The 19,987-nt window shown below is 38.4% G+C and overlaps 1 pseudogene across 1 annotated transcript; it reads left to right on the forward strand.

Moving 5' to 3' along the window:
- The first annotated feature begins 15,768 nt into the window (after positions 1 to 15,768).
- Positions 15,769 to 17,204, forward strand: LOC112630450 (annotated as a pseudogene). The gene has a single exon (XR_003120871.1). The product of XR_003120871.1 is annotated as a hsc70-interacting protein pseudogene (transcript).
- The last annotated feature ends 2,783 nt before the right edge of the window (positions 17,205 to 19,987 follow it).

A 19,987-nucleotide genomic window follows, 5' to 3' on the forward strand; every position in this document is an offset into this window, starting at 1 on the left:
ATAAATAATAAATAAATTTAAAGAAAGCCCCCCCACCCTTTTTTTTTTATTTCCAACTTTTATTTTAGCTTCAAGGCGTACATGTGCAGGTTTGTTACACGGGTAGATTTTCACAGGAGTTTGGTATGCAGATTATTTTATCACTCAGGTAATAAGTGAAGTACCCAATAGGTAGTTTTTCAATCCTCACCCTCCTCCTACTCTCCATCCTCAGCTAGGCCCCAGTGACTATTGTTCCCTTCTTCGTGTCTGTATGTATTCAATGTTTAGCTCCCACTTATAAGTGAGAACATGTATTTGCTTTTCTGTTCCTGCATTAATTTTCTTAGGATAATGGCCTCCAGCTCCAACCATGTTGCTGCAAATGACAGGATTTTGTTCTTTTTTTTGTGGCTGTGTAGTATTCCATGGTGTATATGTACCACATTTTCTTTCTCCAATCCACCATTGATGGGTATTTAGATGGATTCCATGTCTTTGCTATTGTGAATGGTACTGTGATTAACATGTGTGTGCTTGGGTCTTTAAGGCAGATATTTATTTTATTTTTGTTTGGGTGTATACCCAGTAATGGGATTGCTGGTCAAATTGTAGTTCTGTTTTAAGTTCTTTGAGGAATCTCCAAACTGCTTTCCACAGTGGCTGAACCAATTTTCATTCCCATCAACAGTGTATAAGCATTCCCTTTTCTCTGCAACCCTGCCAACCTCTGTTATTTTTTGACTTTTTAATGATATCCATTGTGACTGGTGTGAGATAGTAGTTCATTGTGATTTTGATTTGCATTGATTAATGATGTTGAACATTTTTTCATTTGCTTGTTGGTTGCTTATATGTCTTTTTTTGAGAAGTGTCTATTCATGTCCTTTGTCCATTTTTAAATGGGGTTGCTTTTTGCTTGTTACTTTGTTTAAATCCCTTATAGATTCTGGATATTAGACCTCTTGGATGCAGAGTTTGCAAATAGTTTTCCCATCCTGCAGCTTGTCTGTTACTCTGTTGATAGTTCCTTTCCCTGTGCAGAAGTTCTTTAATTAGGTCCCATTTGTCAATTTTAGTTGTGGTTACAATTGCTTTTGGAGTCTTTGTCATGAAATTTTTGTCAGGTCCTATGTGCAGAATGGTATTTCCTAGGTTTTCTTCTAGGGTTTTTATCGTTTTAGGTTTTACACTTAAGTCTTTAATCCATCTTGAGTTGGTTTTTGTATATGGTGAAAGGTACGGGTCCAATTTCAGTCTTTGCATATGGCTAGCCAGCTATCCCAGCAGCATTTATTGAATAGGGAGTTCTTTCCCCATTGCTTGTTTTTGTTTACTTTGTTGAAGATCAGATGGCTGTAGGTATGAGACTTTATTTCTGGGTTCTCTAACCTGTTCCATTGGTCAGTGTTTCTGTTTTTGTACCAGTACCATGCTGTTTTGGTTGCTGTAGCATTGTAGCATAGTTGGAATTCAGGTAGTGTGATGCCTCCAGTTTTGTTCTTTTTGCTTAGGATTTACTGGCTATTCAGGCTCCTTTTTGGTTCCATATTAATTTTACGATAGCTTTTTCAAATTCTGTGAAAAATATTGGTAGTTCGATAGGAATAGCATTGAATCTATACATTACTTTGGGCAGTATGGTCATTAAACAATATTGATTCTTCCTATTCATGAGCATAGAATGTTTTTCCATTTGTTTGTGTCATCTCTGATTTCTTTCAGCAATATTTTGTAACTGGTGTTGTAGAGATCTTTTATGTTGCTGGTTAGTTGTATTCCTAGGTTTTTGTGTTTTTTTTTTTTTGGCTATTGGGACTGGGATTGTGTTCTTGGCTTGGTTCTGAGCTTGGATGTTGTTGGTGTATAGAAAGGTTACTAATTTTTGTGCATTGATTTTGTATCCTGAAACTTTGCTGAAGTTGTTTATCAGATCTAGGAGCTTTTGGGTAGAGACTATGGGGGTTTTCTGGATATAAAATATTATCTGTGAAGAGAGATAGTTTGACTACCTCTTCCTGTTTGGATGCCTTTATTTGTTTCTTTTGCCTGACTGCCGTGGCTGGGACTTCTGGTGCTATGTTTAATAGGAGTGGGAAGAGTGGGCATCATTGTCGTGTTCCAGTTTTCAGGGGAAATTCTTCCGGCTTTTGCCCACTCAGTTTGATGTTGGCTGTGGATTTGTCACAAATGGCTTTTATTATTTTGAGATGTGTTTCTTCAATGCCAGTTGTTGAAGGTTTTTAACGTGAAGTGATGTTGAATTTTATTGAAAGCCTTTTCTGCGTCTACTGCGATAATCATGTGGTTTTTGTTTTAACTTCTGTTTATGTAATGAATTACATTTATTGATTTGCGTATGTTGAAGTAACCTTGCACCCAAGAGATAAAGCCTACTTGATTGAGGTGGTCTAGCTTTTTGATGTGCTAGTGAATTTAGTTTGCTAGGATTTTGTTCCTGATTTGTGCATCTATATTCGTCAGGGATAATGGCCAGGCATTTTCTTTTCTTGTGTCTCTGCCAGGTTTTGGTATCAGGATGATACTGGCCTCATAAAATGAGTTAGGGAGGAGTCCTTCCTCCTTAATTTTTTGGAATAGTTTCAGTAGGGCTGGTACCAGCTCTTCTTTAAATGTCTAGTAGAATTTGGCTATATCCATCTGGACCAGGGCTTTTACTGGTTGGTAAGCTTTTTATTACTGAATCAATTTTGGAACTCGTTATTGGTCTGTTCAGGTTTAAATTTTTTCCTGGTTCAATCTTGGGAAGTTGTGTGTTTCCAGGAATTTATCTATGTCTTCCAGATTTTCTCGTCTATGTGCATAGAGGTGTTTATAATAGTCTTTGAGGGTTTTTTTTTGTATTTCTGTTGGATTAGTGGTAATAACCCTTTGTCATTTATGATTGTGTGTGTTTGGATCTTCTCTCTTTTTTATTTGTTAGCCTCACTAGAAGTTGATCACTTTTATCTATTCTTTCAGAGAACCAATTTTTGGTTTCATTTACCTTTTGTATGTTTTCTTTGCATCTCAATTTCATTCAGTTCAGCTTTGATTTTGGTCATTTCTTGTTTTCTGCTACTTTTGGGGTTGGTTTGCTTTTGTTCCTCTAGCTCCTCTAGGTGTGATGTTAATTGGTTAATCTGAGGTCTTTCCAACTTTTTGATGTGGGCATTTAGCACTGTAAACTTTCCTCTTAACACTGCCTTAGCTGTGTTCCAGAGATTCTGGTATGATGTATCTTTGTTTTCATTCGTTTGAAAATGTTGGAACTCATTATTGGTCTGTTAAAAGTTTCAATTTCTTCCTGGTTGAACCTTGGCAAGTTGTATGTTTCCAGGAATTTATCCATTTAATTTAGATTTCTTCTAGAGTGTGCATGACAGCACATAGTTTTGACTGTCAAAGAATTTCTTGATTTCTGCTTTAATTTTATTGTTTACCCAGAAGTCATTAGGAGCAGGCTAACTTCCATGTAATTGTATGGTTTTGAGAGGTTTTCTTAGTATTGATTTTTATTTTTATTGTGCTGTGAGAGTGTGGTTTGTATGATTTTGGTTTTTTGGAATTTGTTCAGAACTATTTTATGCAGAGCATGTGGTCAACTTTAGGGTATTTGCCATATAAGAATGAGAGGAGTGTATATTCTGTTGTTGTTGGGTGGAGTGTTCTGTAGATGTTAAGTTTGGGTCTTGAATATCTTTTTTTGTTAGTTTTCTGCCTCAATGATTGGTCTAATACTGTCAGTGGAGTGTTGAAGTGGCCCAGTGTTATTGTGTGCTTATCTAAGTCTCTTTGTAGCACTCCAAGAGCTTGCTTTATGAACTGGGTGCTCCTGTGTTGGGTGCATATATATTTAGGAAAGTTAAGTTTTCTTGTTGAATTGGATACTTTATCATTATATAATGTCCTTCTTTGTCTTTTTTGATTATTCCTGGTTTGAAATCTGTTTTGTCTGAAATTAGAATAGTAGCCCTGTTCTTTTTTGTGCTCCATTTGCTTGGTAGATTTTTCTCCAATGCTTTACTTTGAGCCTGTGGGTGTCATTGCACGTGAGATGAGTCTCTTGAAGACAGCATAGAGTTGAGTCTTTCTTCTTTATCCAATTTGCCACTCTGTGCCGTTAGTGAGATGTTTACCCTGTTTACACTCAAGGTTAATACTGATATATGTGGATTTGAACCTGTTATCATGTTGTTAGCTGGCTGTTATGCAGACTTGATTGTGTAGCTGCTTTACAGTGTTAAGGATCTATGTACTTAAGTGTGTTTTTGTGGTGACTGGAAATGTGTTTTTATTTCCATGTTTAGTACTTCCTAGGTCTCTTGTAAGACAGGTCTGGTGGTAACAATTTCCCTTAGCATTTACTTGTCTAAAAAGGATTTTATTTCTCCTTCATTTATCAACTTAGTTTGGCTGGATATTAAATTTCTGGTTGGAATTTATATTCTTTAAGACTGCTGAATATAGGCCCCTAATTTCTTCTGGCTTGTAGGGCTTCTGCTGAAAGATCTGCTGTTAACCTGATGGGTTCGCCTCGTAGGTGGCCTGCCCCTTCTCTTTGGCTGCCTTTAAGATTTTTTTCTCTTACATTGACTTTGGAGAATCTGATGACTGTGTATCTTGGGGATGGGTGTCTTGTTTAGTATCTCACAGGGGATCTCTGAATTTCCTAAATTTGAATGTCAACCTCTCTAGTGAGGTTGGGGACACTTTTGTGGACGATATCCTTAAATATGTTTTCTAAGTTGCTTGCTGTCTCTCCCTCTGTTTCAGGGATGACAATGAGTCACAGGTTTCGTCTCTTTACATAATCCCGTATGTCTCAGAGGTTTTGTTCATTCTCTTAAATTTTTTTCTCTTTATTTTTGTCTTTCTGAATTGATTCAAAGAACTGGTCTTCTAGTTTTGAGATTCTTTCTTTAGCTTGGTCCATTTTGTTGTTAATACTTCTGATTGTATTATGAAATTCTTGTATTAAGTTTTTTTTCAGCTCAATTTGGATTTCTTTCTTTCTTTCTTTCTTTCTTTCTTTCTTTCTTTCTTTCTTTCTTTCTTTCTCTCTTTCCTTCTTTCTTTCTTTCTTTTTGTTTTTTTTTGTCTCACTTTGTTGCCCAAGCTGGAGTACAATGGTGTGATCTTGGCTCATTGCAACCTCTGCCTCCCGGTTCAAGCAGTTCTTCCTCAGCCTCCCAAGTAGCTGGGATTACAGTTGTATGCCACCACACCCCACTAATTTTCGCATTTTTAGTAGAGATGAGGTTTCACCATGTTGGCCAGGCTGGTCTCGAACTCCTGACCTCAAGTGATCAACCTGCCTTGGCCTCCCAAAAGTGCTGGGATTACATGCGTGAGCCTCCATGCCTGGCCAGTTTGGTTATTTCTTAAAATGACTATTGCATATTTCAACTCTTGTATCATTTTATTGGATTTCTTAGATTCCTTAGATTGGGTTTTGATTTTCTTCTGAATCTTGATGATCTTCATTGCTCTTCAGTGTCTGAATTCTATGTCTGCCATTTAGCCATTTCAGCCTGGTTAAGAACCTTTGCTGGGGAGCTAGTGTGGTCATTTCGAGGTAAGAAGATACTGTGGCTTTTTGAGTTGCCATAGTTCTTGTACTGGTTCTTTCTTATCTCTCTGGATAATCTTTGAAGTTGCTTTCCTTTGGATGGGTTTTTTATTTTATGGGTTTACTTTTATATTCTTTGATGTCCTTCAGAGTTTGACTGTGGTATAAGTTGGGTTTAGTTGACTGGCCTTGTTTCTGGATGATTTTAAGGGGTGAAGGCTCAGTTCAGCACTCCTGGGCTGTGTGCTCTAACCTTGCGGGGCTAAGACCTGCCCCACAGGTTTGCTCTCTTGCCCCTTGAGGTTAAGTGCCTGCTGCATTGGAGGGGCTGAGGAGTGTTCCTGATTTGCTGGCAACCACACTCCAATGGGGTGGGGGAGCGTGCCAGCAAAAGTGCTTTGTTGGGGTGGTGGCAGCAGGATCCATACTCATGTGTGTGCCAGTAGTGGCAGTGTGAGGCAGTGTACATGGCAGCACATAGTTTTGACTATCATAAACTATGTAGTGTTTTGCATAATCAAAACACAAAATTAAAGCAACATGGGTGGGCTTGAAACCTAAATCTTAATACAAACAGAAACAAACATTACCATATTTCTATTGAATAATATATCCATACCCTAAAGGAAAATGAGAATAATCCAAATAACTTCTCTACCTCATCCTCTGATTAAATATCACTAATGTAAAGAGAAAATAACTACTAAGAAACCCTGAATTGTATTTAGTGAGTTTATTATTGGTAATGGTATGAGTGTGGCAATTCTGAAACTATCTTGTGTGTGTTGTATGATCGAGCAAAGGAGGAAATAGATTGATGTTTTGGGGAGTTATGTTTCTGATTGTGGAGAAAGGAGAGAGAATAATGTTATAAGAGAAGCCCTGTAGTAGCGAACTGCAAAGAGCCTAGAGGCAACATTGTCCCAAGAGGGACAATGTTCAGAGCTTGGTTTCTAGATACTCTCCCCCAGTGAAAGGAACCACTTTGGAGAAATAGCTGATTCCAGGACTGAGAAAAGGAAAATACAAGATAAGCCTGGGACATCTTGTTCCAGAAAGTAAAAGAACTGCTCAAAAATGGATGAGGTCATGTCAAAAAGGACACAGAGCCAGTTTGAAGCGGTTCCACTGGCCAAATATGGAATAATTTGAGAATCAAAATGAATTATTATAGTAATGTATTATAGTTCATTGAAAAAAATAAAAAATTCATGAATCTAGAGGTAGATAGATAAATATATATTAAGAGTATAGCCTTCCTTACTGTAGAATGCAAAGCAATGAATATAGAAGGATTCCAAACATAGTAAAAATTGACTTAGGCAAGAATCATTACTGGATGCTAAAGTTATTAGGTGGTGGAACTTTATGGGAAACAAGATATTACACAGTAAAAATCGTGGTATTGGCACACTTGCAAGTCAGTGAGAAATAGGAGAACAATTGGCTGGAACAATTGGCTATTCATTAGGGGCCAGGAGCATGGATTCCAGAGCCAAAGTGTCTGGGATAAAATCCTGGGCTCTACTGCTTACTTCCTTTGTGACCTTGGGTAAGCTACTTAACCTCTCAAAATTCTATTCTCTCATCTGTGAAACAGGGATAAGCATGCTATGTATTTATGAAAATTTAATGTTACTATTTGTATAATGCAGAAAGGTGCCCACACACATAAAATGCTGTGTACGTATTAAATAAATTTGGAGAAATAATTGTAAAATTTAATCGCCACATCATACTAAAACTAGTTTCAGATTAAAGACAAACAAAAAATAATTTTAGAAGGCATTATTTTAATATGCATTATTTTAATAGGCATTACTTTAAATACACTTTAAAGAATTAAAGTGTATTTTAATTCTTGTGCAAGATACAAATAATGTAAACCTTAAAGGAAAATATCAATAAATTAGATCATACTAAAATTAAGAATTCAAAGGCATCTGAAGCTTAATTAGTTCAAAACAGTGTTTTTGTTTTTTCTGTTGAGACAAAGTTTCCCTCTTGTTTCTCAGGCTGGAATGTAATGGTATGATCACAGCTCACTGCAATCTCCACCTCCTGAGTTCAAGCGATTATCGTGCCTCAGTCTCCCAAGTAGCTGAGATTGCAGGAATGTGCCACCAGGTTTGGCTAATTTTGTATTTTTAGTAGAGACAGGGTTTCACCATGTTGGCCAGGCTGGTCTTGAACTCCTGAACTCAGGTGATTCACCAACCTTGGTCTCCCAAAGCGCTGGGATTACAGGCGTGAGCCACCGCTCTGGACCCAAAACAGTATTTTTAATTTCCCTCTTATTCTAGACTCTTTTGGCATTTTCGATCTCAGAGAACGACACCTTTTCCCATTCAGGCTTTTGTATCTTGCTTATTTTCTTTAAAAATAAATCGGGCCACGTGCAGTAGCTCATGCCTCTAATCCTAGCACTTTGGGAGGCCAAGGTGGGCGGATCACCTGAAGCCAGGAGTTCGAGACCAGCCTGGCCAACATGGTGAAACCACGTCTCTACTAAAAATGCAAAAATTAGCTGGGCATGGTGGCCGGTGCTTGTAATCCCAGCTACTTGAGAGGCTGAGGCAAGAGAATGGCTTGAACCTGGGAGGTGGAGGTTGCAGTGAGCTGAGATCATGCCACTGCACTCCAGCCTGAGTGACACAGTGAGACTCTGTCTCAAAATAAATAACTAAATCGTGGAAATCATTTTATATCAGTTCTTATAGGTTTTCCTTATTGTTTTAAGAAAGATGCACAGTATTGTATTGCAAGGATATATCATTCATGCAATCAATTTTCTATATACCAATTTTTGAGTTGTTTCCAGTATTTTGGCAATTACAAATAATGTCTTAATAAATAACATTGTATATATTTATTTTCATATTGTTGAAAGTAAACTTCAGGGCAAATTCCCAGAAGTCGGGTTGCTGGGTCAAAGCATAAAATGTGTATGGAGTTTTGTTAGATATTGCCAAATTTCAATCCACAGAGATTGCATCATTTTGCACACTCATCATCTATATATTAAGAGTGCTCATTACCCTACCGAGTATATCATTGTATGTACTAATTTTGACCACTTTGATAGATGTGAAATGTTTTTCTCGTTTTCATTTGGATTTAATTACAAATGAGATAGAAGATCTTTTCATAAGTGTTAGGAACATTTTGTATCTTTTTAGGGGTATATTGTCTACATCATGTATTTTGCCCATTTATCTATAAGGTTTTGGTCCTTCTTTAATCTTGATGTTTACAAGTTCTTTACAGATTAATGATTTTAGTTCTTTATTTGCAATATGTGTTGAAAATATTTTCTCCCAGTTCATCATTTGTCTATGTTTTTGTTTACAGAGTTTTGTGTCATTCAAAAGTTCTTTAAAATTTTTAAAAATTTTTATAGAGTTGAGTTCATGAATCTTTTATTGTATCTAGATTTTTAGACATATTTTGAAAGCCTTTCATCACCAGATTTCAAAGGTATTTATCTGTGTTTTCTTCTAATACTTGCATGGCTTCAGTTTTATAATGAGTTTTTTTTTTTGTTTTTTTTGTTTTTTTTTTTTTTTTTTTTGAGACGGAGTCTCGCTCTGTCGCCCAGGCTGGAGTGCAGTGGCCGGATCTCAGCTCACTGCAAGCTCCGCCTCCTGGGTTTACGCCATTCTCCTGCCTCAGCCTCCCCAGTAGCTGGGACTACAGGCGCCCACCACCTCACCCGGCTAGTTTTTTGTATTTTTTAGTAGAGACGAGGTTTCACCGTGTTAGCCAGGATGGTCTCGATCTCCTGACCTCGTGATCCGCCCGTCTCGGCCTCCCAAAGTGCTGGGATTACAGGCTTGAGCCACCGCGCCCGGCCTATAATGAGTTTTCTTATCCATTGGGGTTTTCTTTCTTGTGTGGACTATGAGGATACAATATTATCATCTATATGGCTTTTCAATTGTCCTAACCTAACGTCATTTACTAAAAGTCTATCTTGGCCTCAGTAATTAGAGACGTCGACTTTATCATGCATTATACTTCCATATATCCTTGTGCCTTCTAATCTATTCCACTAAGTAATCTGTCCATGCACTAGTACAATAATCTTGTAATTATAATGGCTTTCTGGTATATTTGAGTATGACAGAGATTTCTGCCTCCACCTGTCCCTTGAGGGCTCTTTTTTTTTTTTTTTCAGTGTTTTCCTGACCATTCATGCATGTTTATTTTTTTATATAAATTTTAGTATTAAATTATCTCATTTTAAGATAATCAAATCTTTTTGGCATTTTTATGGGGACTTTATTAAATCTGAAAATTAACTTATGGAGAACTGACATTTTTATGACATTGAGTCATTCTCTGCGTATTTGTTTAAGTTCACAAGTTAAGTTTTTGGAAGTGTTAACTTTCCCCTCATGTAGATTTTAAAAATTTCTTAAGGCTATTTCTATTGTAATTGTTATTGTAAATGGGATTCACTCTTCCATTGTTTGTTTTTATATGATGGATATTCTATTGATTGTTGTATATTCATTTTATATCTTGCTATCTTTCTGACTTGTAAAATCATAGGATTTATTGTCTATTCTCTAGATCCATTAAACTTTTATTTTTTTAAGTACTAGGTTTTTCTTTTCTAGAAACTTCCTTTTTTCTTCCAGATATGCTGTTATTTTAATAATCTTTTATTCTTACTCATATTTTCAATTTTCTCTCTTCTTTAAATATTTTAAACATAACTTATTGCATGCTTATGAATCTTCTTATCTAAAGTCTTTGTAGATATGAGTCTGTTGTCCACTTGCTTTATTTCCATTGGCTATTGCTTATAGTGTCTTACTTCCGTACGTGGTTTTGTGATTTTTTAAAACATCACGTTATTTGTATATCTTGGAACACTATACTTGGAATTGTTCAAGGCCTATGTTTAAAGTGAGCTCCTCTAGAAAGTACTGAATTTGCTTTTGCTAGGTGTTTAGGACCAATATCAACCTGGAACCCATTTAAAATAATTCTTAGCCATGAGCTGTTGAAATTCACACACATCATATGAATTCAGGCTACAAACCTGGATGAAGGCTGTGTTAGGGCTGTACATCTTAGAAGGAAATCTCTCCTCATTTATTTATCCAGGTCCGAGATTAAAAATAAATAAATACATTATTTACTGTTTGCTCTGAGAGCAGGTTTATTTCTGGATCTCACTTTCATGGAAGGTATGACTGTTTACGTTGCCAGCTTTCTGTAGGGATCTCCTGGAAAAATTCCTTTTTAGGAGGCCCTAGCCTTGAGCTTGAGAGGCTGTCACAGCAAAACTCAGTCTCTAGGGTTTTGCAGATGCCCCAGGACAAAAGCACGCCTGAGTGTTTGTGCACCTTTCTGGATTCCCGGGAGACTTTTACTAATTTTTGACCTTTATGGATTTTTAAAAACTTTCTCACTAGGTTAACAATGCATCTAGAAAGCACCTATTTAAATATGTTATATAGCTTTTTGGTTGCTTCAGTGGAGAAGTTGTTAAGGGTATGCAGACTGTCCTAGTTTCACCAGACTTGGAAGTCTAAAGTGATTTCTGAAACATCAAATACATTTAATTTAAAATTAATTAAAATTATCATATAGATATCTAGCTATCATTTTTTAATTTTCTTCCCTTCTTTTCACCGGTGTTGGTAGATATCTATTTTTAAACATGGAAAGATGGTGGTGCAATGGCCAGTGAGTACAAAAAGTTAAAAAATTGTAAAAAGTATGAGCCCATCCTTACAAACCATTCATGGAGATTTTTTCATAGAGAGGAAATTGTTTTATACAAAAGTGATAATTAACAGTAGCTGCTTGGGAGGTTGAATTATGGGTGATTTTTTCTTTTGTTTTCCCTTTTGTAATTTTCCATAATAAACATGGATTATTTGGCTGAAAATATAAAAACCTATTTAAAAATCATATAAATCTGAAAGAAACATTTCGATACTAAGCAGGAATAGTGTTAGTCTTTTTCAGTACTATTTCAGTATCTTTTCATCAACTTTGACTTAAAGCCATATTTTATATATAGACAAGCTTTTTTTTTTTTGACCTCTTGGCAAAATCAGTCTGGTGTAGGCTTCTGTCTTCTGTAGAGCTATCTGATTTCCAGAAATGAAAGGCTCTTCCCAATAATGAGGCTGTCAATGGAAAGGGAGCAGAGAATGTGGTTCTCTTTCATTGGAGCCTTCCAAAACTTTGCAAGTAGTTTGAGGAGTTGAAATGGCTTAGATGATGTCTTGCCTGGAAACAGAAAATAGAGATGATCTCCCAAACACTTTCCAGCGGATGATTCTATTATTTTGAATGAGTGTCCTCTGGCTGGAATTAGCTCTTATTTTTTCCACTACCTCATTATAGAAAACTTAACTAACTCCAGATGAAGAATCTTACAGCTTCAACTCTTTTGGAATTGATCTTGTTGACGGGTCTTTCTGGAATTGACCAGGTAAAAATATATACAAAACTTAGTGTGGATACCAAGAAATTATGAACTCTGAAGACATCGACATCGCAACAGCCCCTTTTCTGGGCAAATTTGCAAGAAAATGCCACACCAATAAGATCAACTATGTGTAGAAGTGGTTGCTGTTGTACAATAAAAAAGTTTGGAAAAACAAAAAGAATACCCTTGAGACTCCAGGAAAATTCCACTTGCATACATCATAGAATTATTAAAAAGGAAAGACTGTGTAAGATCATCCAAATCAATTTCTTTCTTTCAATTAGCCCCCCAGACTCGGTGATGACCAACAGTTATTTTCATTGTGAAGTTCAATTATACCAATATGTACACTATACTTACTATTTTGAAAGACAACTTTTTTTCTAAAACATGATTCAGGTTTAGTAGAATCCCACACCCTCATCAACAGAATTGTTTTCTTCTCCAAGATACAGTTGTGTTTAGGTGTTCAATAAAATAACTGAAAGTCCTTCCAGTGTTACAAATGAATACTAATTGGTCCCTAGTAGTTAGTCAACTATGCTACATGTAACTCATTCCAAAGATCAGACGGATACATTTATTTCAATTGTTGATTTGAAATCTCTCAGTTGGAAGTGCATTTTTGTTCTGTGTAGTAAGGAAAGATTTTTAAATCATGTTCAATTCTATCATCACAGACCCTCATAAATTATTTCATTATCACAAGTGCTGACAGATCCAAACTTGGCAGGTTCACTTCACAGAGGTTTGGAATGAGCTGAAGGTTCATCATCATCTCTCCTCTAGTTTCAGGCCGAGTCCCTGTGCAGAATACCTCTAAGCAAGGAATATATCTAACCCTTTATGGTCCTGGGTCCTTCTCTGGATTTCTGAATGGAAATGTTTTGTGTCGTTTGAGATATCAAGCCAATTAATTATGCTGCATGTTGACCCTCATACTGGTGAGGTAGTGCCTCCTAGGGACTGGCTACATCATCACAAGTATCCTTTTTCTTATTTAATTTCTTCATGCCTCCATTTCTTTTTCTAAATGGATGATACTACATGTTCTTCCTATATTTATAGGTTTGTGATAAAAATCATGCGTGATAGTTTATTTCAGAAAGCTTTGAAAGTGAAATGGCTATCTCATAAAAATTATTCTTATTATCACTCCTAAAAGTAAGACTTTCGTAAGAAAAACTTCTGAGAAAGTCAGATATGAATACTTGAGTGAGCATCTTTATTTTTATTCTTATTTTTAAGACCTAGTCTCACTCTGTTGCCCAGGCTGGAGCGCAATGGCACGATCTTCGCTCTTGGCAACCTCTGCCTCCTGGATTCAAGCAATTCTCCTGCCCCAGCCTCCTGAGTAGCTGAGACTACAAGTGCGCATCACTACACCTGGCTAATTTTTTTTTTGGAAACCTAGTCTTGCTCTGTTGCCCAGGCTGGAGTTCATTGGCACTACCTTGGCTCACTGCAACCTCTGCCTCCTGGATTCAAGCGATTTTCCTGCCTCAGCCTGAGTAGCTGGGATTACAGGCGCCATGCCCGAGTAATTTTTTGTATTTTTAGTAGAGATGGGGTTTCACCATGTTGGTCAGGCAGGCTGGTCTTGAACTCCTGACCTCGTGATCTGCCTGCCTCGGCGTCCCAAAGTTTTGGGATTACAGGCATGAGCCATCACGCCAGCCTTGAGTGAGCATCTTAATAGTTAAATCTGACCATATCATTGTCCGGTTCAGAAATCCCTTACTCACACAGAACAAAATCCAAAGTCTGTCTATGCTATCTGGACCCAGCCACGATACTTACGACATCTGGACCCTCTTCCCACTCTGATCTCACTCTTACTCTTTCCTCTTATGCCCCACAGGCCTCCTAGCTCTTCCAACATCCCTAGAGACTGTTTCTGGGGCTCCCTGCACTCTTCCTCCAGTTAATTCCAAGGGTGGCTGCCTGCTTAAATGCCCTCCTCAGTCACCTCGACCTCCCCCCTGCCGCCATCTAAAAGGGCAGCTTGTGTCCATTTTCACCCCTGGGTCTTAACTTTCTTTCCATCACTAACCAGTGACATTATATTATATATTTCTCTGTTCCGTGTTTTCTGTCAGTCTCTTCCATGAGTAAACTCCAGATGGAAGGAACTTTTTTGCTGCGTATCCGTGATACCTAGAATTTCATCGGGCAGGTCAAAGGGGATGGATGAACACGGAAGTAAGTGAATGGTCCCTGAGCCTTCTGCCAGCTGCTGTCTTGGTTGCAGCATGTGGCACACAGGTGGACTTAGGTAGATGCCTTAAAACCGATGACAGCCACATGGGAAGGATGGAAGAGGCATAACTGATTAATTTTGTTCAATTCAACGTAGCAAACATTTACCAAGTCCCTGTTATGAATAAGATCTTATGTTGGAGTTGATAATTCGCACATCTGCTTCTCTAAAAAAGGCTTATAATAGGTGGTTTCCATACAGACGAAACTAAAGCAGAAAGACTTCCTCAGCCAGCTAAGACCCCTTATTCTGATTTCTGCTGAAATAAAATGTAAGTTGACAAGGCTTTTTGAAACCTCTACTATGAGCAAGGCACTGTGCTGCTTATTATCTTGACTAAAACATTTCACAAGGATGTCACTCTTTCAGCTTTAAATAATGGCAATCTAATACTCAGGATAAAGAATGTGTGCAGTACTACAGCATCAGATTATAGACTTTTGCGGAGCTACATTAACCTGAGTGCTTCTAAGGGTACAAATGTCAAAGTTATTAGAATTCTGTTAATTCTGATAATGTACTCACAGTGTTCATTGATGTGAACTTTTGATGGAGATGAGAATAAAAGTGCCATTACAAATTAGTCAGAAACATATATTTTTATTATTATTATTATTATTATTATTATTATTATTTTGAGATGGAGTCTTTCTCTGTCGCCCAGGTGGGAGTGCAATGACATGATCTCGGCTCACTGCAACCTCTGCCTCCTGGTTTCAAGTGATTCTCCCGCCTCAGGCTCCTGAGTGGCTAAGATTACAGGTGTGTGCCGCCACACCCAGCTAATTTTTGTATATCTAGTAGAGACAGGGTTTCGCCATGTTGGCCAGGCTGGTCTCGAACTCCTGACCTCAGTGATCAACCTGCCTCAGCCTCCCAAAGTGCTGGGATTACAGGTGTGAGTCACCATGCCCAGCCTTTTTCTCATTATTAGCTGAACATTTAGGACTCATTTTTGTGCAAATATTCATACAATTTATTTCTGGTATATTTACCTATACAATTTCATAGGAGTGAATTTTAAATGCACACATATATTAGGGCCTCATTACCCAAAAGTCCTGGAATAAAAATAGTGGAAGATACAGAGCAGTATCTGGCACAGTTAACATTAGTTAACAGTGAGGACTTACTGTGTCCCTGACACTCTTCTGGAGGCTTGAAGGGATTAATTAAATTAGATGGATTAATTCATTTGATAGTTACACATGCCCATGGGTACCATGGTGGGTACTCTTACTATTCCCATTTAACATACTAAGAAACAGGCACAAAGAGGTTAAGCATCTTGTCCCAAGGTTAGTAGTGGTGCCAGAATTCTGCACAAGAATCTGTGCTTTTAATCACTGCGTTGTGAATGAACATGCTCCAAGGAAGCATGCATTCCACCTGGGCAGACAAAAAAGAAACACTCTAGGCCCCCTTCTGTGCGGTCACGCGGAGCCAGCGCCTGGGCCTGGAACAGGGCCGTAGTCCCCCAGCTGCGCCCACCACCTCTCTACCATGGACTCCCGCAAAGTGAACGAGCTTCGGGCCTTTGTGAAAATGTGTAAGCAGGATCTGAGCGTTCTGCACACCGAGGAAATGCGCTTCCTGAGAGAGTGGGTGGAGAGCATGGGGGGTAAAGTACCACCTGCTACTCAGAAAGCTAAATCAGAAGAAAATACCAAGGAAGAAAAACCTGATAGTAAGAAGGTGGAGGAAGACTTAAAGGCAGACGAACCATCAAGTGAGGAAAGTGATCTAGAAATTGATAAAGAAGGTGTGATTGAAACAGACACTGATTCTCCTCAAGAAATGGGAGATGAAAATGCAGAGATAACGGAGGAGATGATGGATCAGGCAAATGATAAAAAAGTGGCTGCTATTGAAGCCCTAAATGATGGTGAGCTCCAGAAAGCCATTGACTTATTCACAGATGCCATCAAGCTGAATCCTTGCTTGGCTGTTTTGTATGCCAAGAGGGCCAGTGGCTTTGTCAAATTACAGAAGCCAAATGCTGCTATCTGAGACTGTGACAGAGCCATTGAGATAAACCCTGATTCAGCTCAGCCTTACAAGTGGCGAGGGAAAGCACACAGACTTCTAGGCCACTGGGAAGAAGCAGCCCATGATCTTGCTCTTGCCTGTAAATTGGATTATGATGAAGATGCCAGTGCAATGCTGAAAGAAGTTCAACTTAGGGCACAGAAAATTGCAGAACATCGGAGAAAGTATGAGCGAAAACGTGAAGAGCGAGAGATCAAAGAAAGAGTAGAAACAGTTAAGAAGGCTGGAGAAGAGCATGAGAGAGCCCAGAGGGAGGAAGAAGCCAGACGACAGTCAGGAGCTCAGTATGGCTCTTCTCCAGGTGGCTTTCCTGGGGGAATGCCTGGTAATTTTCCTGGAGGAATGCCTGGAATGGGAGGGGCCATGCCTGGAATGGCTGGAATGCCTGGATTCAATGCAATTCTTAGTGATCCAGAGGTTCTTGCAGCCGTGCAGGATCCAGAAGTTATGGTGGCCTTCCAGGATGTGGCTCAGAACCCAGCAAATATGTCAAAATACCAGAGCAACCCAAAGGTTATGAATCTCATCAGTAAATTGTCAGCCAAATTTGGAGGTCAAGCGTAATGCCCTTCTGATAAATAAAGCCCTTGCTGAAGGAAAAGCAACCTAGATCACCTTATGGATGTCACAATAATACAAACCAGTGTACCTCTGACCTTCTCATCAAGAGAGCTGGGGTGCTTTGAAGATAATCCCTACCCCTCTCCCCCAAATGCAACTGAAGCATTTTACAGTGGTTTGCCATTAGGGTATTCATTCAGACAATGTTTTCCTACTAGGAATTACAAACTTTAAACACTTTTTAAATATTCAAAATATTTAAAACAAATTTAAGGGTCTGTTAAGTCTTATATTTTTTCTTTACTAATCATTTTGGATTTTTTTTTCTTTGAATTGGGCAGGGAAGATATGTATGGAAGATTATTGCTCTAATTTGAGTGAAATAAAAGTTATTAGTGTGAGGCAAACAAACAAACAAACAAAAACCCACCAAAACAAGAAATACTCTAAAAAGCGGAGTTGAGAGAAGAGCTCTCTCAAATTCATACGTATATATTTTCCAAAATACACAATAATGACTATAAGGGATCAAAGGAGCCAAAGATAAGTACTACCTGGGGTAGTATTGAGCAGGAACTTGAAGGAGGAGTGGGTTCTGTTTAGGTAGATGGGAATAGAAAAGTGTTCGTATGGTTTAACATCAGACAAAGGGCAGAATTAGGAAAATTCTATTTGGGGATCAGGGAATAATACAAGAGCAAACTTTTAGGAAGTGCTTACTAAATAATAGGTGAAGAGCTTTCCAGATATTATAAAATTAAATCTCCTAAACATGATAAGAGGTAACTATAACTACCATGCTACAATGTGGATAAAGTAACATGTCTGGCTCTGTGTGACGTCAAAACTCACACCCTTAATCTACATTATAAAGTTTGTCTAGGAAGTTGAGTGGACATAAGACAGGAAAGTTAGGCTAAGGCAGACATGGAGGAACTTGATTACTAAGCCAATATATTTACACTGTATTCTGTTTGAAGGAGCCACCACTGGGAGGATCAGAGCAGGTGAAGGATGTGAGTAAAGCAGGTTTGCTCCTGCAGGAATATAGAGACTATTGATCTCAACCTTGGCTGTGTGCTAGAATCACTGAGAAGCTTCTAATAAAATACCCATCTGCCCCTGCTCCTGGTCAGCTAAATAAGAATCTCTGGGTTGGCCAATTCCCTCATTTACTTAAAACTTTCCATTGCCAAGATAAAGTCAAAATACTTACCTTGGCATACAAGGTTGTCCAAGGTCTGATCCTTGTTCACCTCTTGTGTCTCATACCACCCTTCTTTATTTATTTATTTATTTAGAGACAGGGTCTTGTTCTGTCACCCAGGCTGGAGTGTGGTGGCGCGATCTTGGCTCACTGCAACTTGTGCCTCCCAGGCTCAAGCAATCCTCCCATCTCAGCCTCCAGAGTACCTAGGACTACAGGCACGTGTCATCACGCCTGGCTAATTTTTAATTATTATTTATTATTTTTGTGTGTGTGTAGAGATAAGGTCTTACTGTATTGCCCAGGCTGGTTTCCAACTCCTGGACTCAAGTGATCCTCCCAAAGTCTTGGGATTACAAAGTCTCTGATCCACTCTACCTGGACTTAAGTCTCTTTCCTCTGATTTCACCAAACTCTGCTCATTCAAAATAATTTGGGCCTGTGCAAGCTCTCTCTTGCCCAATGACTTTGTTTTCTTTTTGTTTTTTTCAATTGTTTCATTGAAAACCCAAGGACTTCTTAAAAGCTTTTCTTTCTTTTCAGAATACTTTTGTTTCATATCTTCTCAAGGCTGACTGTCTCTCTTTTTGTCAGCCTAAAGGTCACCTCCTCACCTATGTACTTCTTGATCATTCTACCTGAATAAGTTGCATAATACCTGCACTCTCACGCCTCAAAGCGCTACCATCAGAGCACTTCATGTTTTGTTAGTGTGTGTTTGTGTAGCTGGACTCTAAACTTCACAAGGCCAATGGACTTGTTTTGCTCACCCCATGCGTACTCAGAGCCCAGCAGTAATATCTGTGGCATAAATTAATGAGAAGGCATATCTTAAATAACTTAGTTAATGTCACCCAACTCATGAGGGCAAAGCCTGGAGACGAACACAAGCTCTAAAGCATCGTGGTGCTCTGCTGGAATATGGTGGTTTGCTCATTCATTCTTGCTTTTGTTCATTCATTCAGAGAACATGTTTTGGATTGATAATATGTGCTAAGCCAGTTGCTAGGGACACAAATAAAATGGTCTTTGATCCTGAGAACATAATCTGGACAACTTTAAGTGAATACAGTCACAGAGGGAGCAGGGCACTGCCAACTGATTTCAGTGCTCAGCTTGGTTTCCTCTAAGCTTCTGCACTGAGGCTACTGCAGAGTAGAGAAATTCTCAGTCTAGTGGCCCATGGTGAATTTTCAGACAAATCTGAAGGTTTTGGATTGAAATAGTAAAAAGTTTGAGAACAAAAGTTTCATCAGTTAATTAACACGTCAAAGGGTATAGATCAGAAGAGACACTATGAACCACAACTTACATGAATAACAGCTAAAAACAAAACAAATAATAATTTTCGCAGAACACTTCACTGCAGCATAACAAACAGAATTTTCCAAAACCCAGACCCATACAAGATTTTCTATCTCATGCCTTTTCTGTCTCTCTGCTCTTTCAATTCTCTTAAGAGAAGAGATCTCTGTGGTTTTCTCTTTATTTCTAGCTCTGTGTGCTTCTCATTTCTCTGGAAAATCTAAAATGTCCTCAGTGAAGACTTTCTGGCCCTCTTCAATCTTCCCAAGGCTGATTCTTGAAATGTTGCCTTAGGATGTCTTTCCTTTGGTTTAAAGTTTGGCTCCTATTAATATTTTAAGTGTCTCTTTAGTCTTAGTGGATATATCTTGGTGGTTATATATTACCCCAAATTTTTTTCTAGGGTGTAGGTTCTTGGAGGAAGTCTCACCAGAGGCCTGAGGCTAGCCTTGGTGAATCCGTGAACTGTGCTGTATATGGGAGCAACAGCATGAATAGCAGGATATAATCTGAGACATAGCTCTAGGCTCGATGTACAATGCAATCACCACTTCTTTTCCTTTAGCAACATATTGGTTTGACCAATAGGCAACAGGTAAC

The sequence above is a fragment of the Theropithecus gelada genome, chromosome 8, assembly GCF_003255815.1.
Source record: "Theropithecus gelada isolate Dixy chromosome 8, Tgel_1.0, whole genome shotgun sequence".
In the NCBI taxonomy this organism is placed as follows: domain Eukaryota; kingdom Metazoa; phylum Chordata; class Mammalia; order Primates; family Cercopithecidae; genus Theropithecus; species Theropithecus gelada.